General features: G+C 39.3%; 1 pseudogene; it reads right to left on the bottom strand.

Annotated features, from left to right (window-relative positions):
* Positions 1–3,384: 3,384 nt before the first annotated feature.
* LOC136154474 (large ribosomal subunit protein P1 pseudogene) lies at positions 3,385–4,039 on the bottom strand (annotated as a pseudogene).
* Between the last annotated feature and the right edge of the window lie 1,950 nt (positions 4,040–5,989).

Here is a 5,989-nt window from a genome sequence, read left to right on the forward strand (position 1 = left end):
CGCAGTTTGCCACCGCCGCGCGCCTTGAGGCTCCGCCCACTTAGTGCTCCCGCACGCGCCGCGCGGGGCTCCAGGTGGGTTCCTCTCAGCTCCTGCTGGGTGCGCTGCAGCCTGGAGGCGCCTCACCACCTCTGAGGGCTGGAGACGCCGACGACGGGGAGGTGCCTGGGTTGTGTTGAAATACTACCTAAGCTTTTCATGGCCCCTTTCAACTCTGAAGTTCTATAAGTGGACCCTCCTGTATGCAACTCGTTGTCGGTCACTATTGATTTAAGCCGTTTGCGCTTGAATTACACCTATAATAATATTCAAGCCGAAGTGGCTATTCACAAAATAAATGTATTCAGTTGCAGGCACAAGTGGTTTATGAGATGTGGCTTTTTGATGAGTCAACTTGGTTAGGGTACAGCCCCCAGTTATTCAGTCAGACACTAACGAAGGTGTTGCTGTGAAGGTATTTTCGTGTAATTAAAGCTCCTGATCAGTTGACATAAAGTGAGGGAGATTATCCTGGATAATCTGGATGGGCCTGGTCATTCTTTTCGACTGCGTGCCCTACAGATTTTGGACTTGCTTAGCCGGCCCCACATTTGTAAGCCAATGTCTTCTAATCAATGAATGAATAAAAGTGTGACTGTGTGTGAGTCTTTGTGTGACTATCTCTGGTGGAAAACTGACTCATACAGATGTTTAAGCAGCAAACTCTTTACCATGAACTCATAATTGTCACTTTCATTCACATTTCTAGGCTAAACAAAAATGTGGGCTCTTTTTGTATTTTTGTCTGTTTGCAATATTAAAGATGTAGTTCTATTTCGTAATGTGCAAATATGTGAATTCTAAAATATTTGTGGTCCTTCAAACTTACCTCATTTACTTATTATCCTCCTTTTATTTACCTCAATATTGCTGGACTGTGCTGTGCTTAGTCGCTCAGTCGTGTCCGACTTTTTGCGACCCCATGGACCCCATGGACCCCCACCAATCTCCTTTGTCCATGGGGATTCTCCAGGCAGGAATACTGGAGTGGTTTGCCATGCCCTCCTCCCAGGATCTTCCCAACTCATGGATGGAACCCAGGTCTCCTGCATTATTGGCAGATTCTTTACCAGCTGAGCTGCTAGGGAAGCCCTACCTCAATATTATACTTAACTTATTTTGAAATAATTATAGATTCACAGGATCTGTAAAAAAGAAAAAAAGTATTACAGAACAGTTTCAAGTACTCTTCACCCGATTTTCCCCAATGGTAATATCTTACATAACCAAGATATTGACATTGGTACAAGCCACAGTCCTTACTCAGATTTCACCAGTTTTAAATGCACTCATTTCTGTGTCTGTGTGTATAGAACTGTGCAATTTTATCACATGTGAATGGAATCATACCTTTTGAAACTGACTTTTCCTCTTCACTCAGCATCATTTCGTTGTGATTCATCCAAGTAGTCGCACATATCAATAGATCATTCCTTTTTATTGCTGACTGGTAGTATTGCTATGGATGTACTACAGTTTAACTATTCACCCATGGATGGGTATTAGGATTGTTTTCAATTTTTGTGTATAAGAATAAAACTTTGATGAATATTCATGTAGAGTTTCTTGTGTAAACATTAACTTCTCTGTGACAAATGCCCAGAAGTGCAATTGCTGGGTTGGATGGTATGTTTAGTGTTATAAGAAACTGCCAAAAATTTCCAGACTGTCTATACCATTTTACATTCCCACCAGCAATGTAGAGATCCAGTTTCTCTACATCTTTGCCTGCATTTAGTATTGTGACTATGTTTTTATTTTCATCATTCTAATAGATGTGTCGTGATACCTCTTTGTTTTAAATTGCATTTCCCCAATAGCTGATATTGTTAAACATCTTTTTATATGCTTATTTGCCATTTGTATATCCTCTTTAGTGAAATGTCTGCTCATGTATTTTGCCCATAACATTAATTTTTTTTTTTTTTTTTTGGCTCTGCTGGGTCTTTGTTGCTATGCAGTCTTTCCTCTAGTGGTGGCAAGCAGGGGCTTCTCATTGCCGCGACTTCTCTTGTTGTGGAGCACAGGCTCCAGGGCAGGCAGACTTCAGGAGTTGTGACACGTGGGCTCAGTAGTTGTGGCTTCTAGGCTCTAGGGCACAGACTCAATAGTTGTGGCACAGGGGCTTAGTTGCTCCCTGGCATGTGGGATCTTCCCGGACCAGGGATTGAACCCGTGTTTCCTGCATTGGCAAGCGAATTCCTCACTACTGAGCCATCAGGAAAGCCCTACCCATTACATTTTGAGAATTCCTTATATATTCTAGATACAAGTTCTCTGTCAGATAAGTGATCTGCAAATATTTTCCCCAGTCTGTAACTGGTCTTTTCATCCTCTTAAGAGATTTTGAAGGTCAAAAATTTTAATTTTGATGAAGTCCAACTTTTCAATGTTTGCATTTATATATCATGTATTGGTGTCATGTCTGAGAAAAATTTCACCTAGCCCTAGGTCCCACAATATTTTCTCTTGTATTTCCTTGTAAAAGTATTATAGTTTTATATTTTACATATAAGGCCATGATTCATTTGAATTAATTTTTGTATAAAATGTGAACTTGAGGTCGAGGTTCATATTTTTGCCTATGAATGTCTGATGGCTGAAACAGTTTGTTAAAATAACTATTTTTTTCCTCCATTGAATTACTTTTGCACCTGTGTCAAAATCAGTTGGGCATATTGTATTTGGCTGTTTGGGGGCTATTTCTAGGTTCACCATTCTGTTTTACTGTTATACCTGTCTATCCCTCTGTGAATTCGAAACAGTCTTTCTTAAAATTTATTTTTAATTGGAAGATAATCACTTTACAATGTTGAATTGGTTTCTGCTGTACAACACCAAACAGTCTTGATTACTGTAGGTATATATTTCTTTATTCTTCTTCAAAATTGTTTTAACCATTCAAGGTTTTTGCCTTGCTATATAAATTTTGGAATGAGCCTGTCTCTATCTACAAGAACCTTGCTGGGATTTTGATAGGACTTGTGTTGAAACTATAGATCAATTTGGGGTGAATTGAAATCTATACTATACTGAGTCTTCTAACCCATAAACACAATATATCTCTCTCCACTTATTTAGATATTCTTTGATTTCTTTTATCGCGTTTTGGAAATTTCAGCATGCAGTTCGTGTACATGTTTTGTTAACTGTACACCATATTTCATTTTCTTTGGAGTGACTGTAAGTAATATTGTGTTTAGAATTTCAGCTTCTTTATTAATTATTAATATATAGAAATGCAGTTAATTTGGGGTGCTGATTTTGTATTCTTTTTCTTTTCTTTTTTTTTTTTTTTTTGCAGCAAAGAGCTCAGCTTTTTATTGAATGTGTTACTAAAAAGGTTTAGTCAAAAAGACCAAAGCCTATGTCATCATTAGACTCTTCAGATTCTTCTTTCCTTGCTTTTACTTTCTTCTTAGCTGAGGCAGCAGTGGTGGAGAGGACAGGACCACCTGCGGGATCAGCACCAGCTGCTGGGGCAAGTCCTCCAGCCCCCACATTGCAGATGAGGCTCCCGATGTTGACATTGGCCAAAGCCTTTCCAAACAAGCCTGATCAGAAAGGTTCAGCATTTACACCGGCTGCTTTAATGAGGGCATTGATCTTATACTCTGTGTCCTGCAGGATGAGGGCTGAATAGATGCAGGCGAGCTACGAGAAGGAGGCTATGGTGCTGGCAAGTGCCAGGTGAGGGCTGCCGGGCACGCTGCTAGTCGCCCAGATGAAGTGAGGGTCTCACCCCAACGGGGCCTTAGCTTCCTTGGAAGGACCGTGTACCTTAGCGGCAGCTGAGGAAAGCCTTTGACTTTCTTGAATCCACTTATTAATTAGTCTTAGCAGTTTTTTGGGTAGATTCTTTGGGATTTTCTGCATAGACAATCATGTTGTCCATGAGTATGGACAGTTTTATTTCTTCCTTTCCAATCAGTATGCCTTTTATTTCCTTTTCTTGCCTTATTGTGCAGATGAGAACTTTCAGAGTGGCCTGAGCAGACATCCTTCCCTTGTTCCCTATATTAGGGGGGAACATTCCATCTTTCACCATTAAGAAAACTGTTAGTTGCTGTGTGTTTGTTTTTGTAGATGCTTTTTTTGTCAAGTTGAGCAGGTACCCTTCTATTCCTAATTTGCTGAGAGTTTTTATCATGAATGAATGGTGAATTTTGTCAGATGCTTTTTCTACATTACTTGATATGAACATATGATTTTTCTTTTATAGCCTGTGGATATCATAGTTTATATTGATTGAATATTGATTTTTTAACTAATCTTGCATAACTGGAATAAACCCTACTTGGTGATGGTATAATTATTTTTATACCTTTCTGGAGTCTATATCACTAAAAATTTGTTGCAGATTTCTGTGTCAAAGTCCCTAAAAGAAGTTTGGAGAGTTTTTTTCATAGTGTGTTTGTATGGTTTTTGTATTAGGTGAATACTGGCCTCATAATATGAGTTGAGAAATTGTGCAGAAAAGAGTTAATATAGCAGGCCCTTGGTGGGCCTCTGGGAACTGGGATTTCAGGAGGATTTCCACCATCCCCAGAACTGATAAGAGTGACTCACTACGCCTAAACTGTTTGTACAAATGTGATTTATGCTGGGACTAAAATTCAAGTCTCCTGATTTCCAAGCTGTGTGGAAGAGTTAACATAGCAAGCTGACTGTTATCCTTTGAAAGGCCTGTTTGCAGGGTTGGTTCTTTGATGGCATCTGGAAACTTGGATTTGGGGTGAGTTCCTCCCATTCCAGGGACTGATAAGAGTATTCCACTCTGCCTAAACTGTACAAACAGTATGGTTTATGTTGATCATCTGCTTTCCTTCTGGGAGTCTGGAATTTTGGTAAGTGCTAAGCAGCGAGTGCCTATATGATCAACTCTCAATAAATGCCCTAGGAACTAAGTTTCTAATGAGCTTCCCTGAGAGACAGCATTTCACATGTGTTGTCACAACTCTGCTGGAGGATGTAAGTACATCCTGTGTGACTCCACTGGAAGAGGACTCTTAGAACCTTGTACCTGGTTTTCTCTGGATTTTGCCTGTGTGCCTTTTTCCTTTGAAGATTTTGTTCTGTTCTCTTTCACTGTAATAAATAATAGCCTTGAGTCTGATTGTATGCTGAGGTCCTAGTGAATCATTGCACATGAGCACAGGGATGGTCTTGGAAACCCCTTACACAGAAATGCTCCCTTCTCTTTGATATTCTGGAAAAGACTGTGGAAAATTGGTGTTAATTCTTTAAATGTTTGGTAGAATTTTCCATTGAAACCATGTGAACCTGGAACTTTTCTTCCCAAGACCTTTTAAATTACAAATCTAATTTCTTTAATAGTTATTGGGCCATTCAGATTATAAATTTCATATTTTCTGAGTTGTTATAGTTTGTGTTTTTCAAGGAATCAGTCCATTTTATCTAAGCTGTTGAATTTATACACATAGGGTTTTTCATAGTATTCCTTTTTTAAAAAAATATTTATTTATTTTTACACCACATGGCATTCAGGATCTTAGTTTCCTGACCAGGGATTGAACCCATGTCCCCTGCAGTCGAAGTTCAGAGTCCTAGTTACTGGACTACCAGGGAATTCCCCATAGTATTCCTTTAAAAAAAAAACACACACATCCATCATCTCACATATTTACTCTCCCTTTCTTTTTCTTTGGTGAGAACAGTTAAGTTCTACCTTCTTAGCAATTTCAATTATACAATATAGCATTATCAACTATACTCATGATGTTATACATTAGATTCTCAGACCTTCTTCATTTTATAGCTGAAAGTTTGTATTTTTTTTTTCCCATGTGGCATGTGGGATCTTAGTTCCCAGACCAAGGATCAAACCTGTGCCCCCTGTTGTGGAGGCATGGAGTCCTAACCACTGGACCACCCGAGAATTCCCTGGAAGTTTGTACCATTAAACCAGCATCTCTCGGTTTTCTCTACC

This window comes from Muntiacus reevesi, chromosome X (genome assembly GCF_963930625.1).
Source record: "Muntiacus reevesi chromosome X, mMunRee1.1, whole genome shotgun sequence".
Lineage (NCBI taxonomy): Eukaryota > Metazoa > Chordata > Mammalia > Artiodactyla > Cervidae > Muntiacus > Muntiacus reevesi.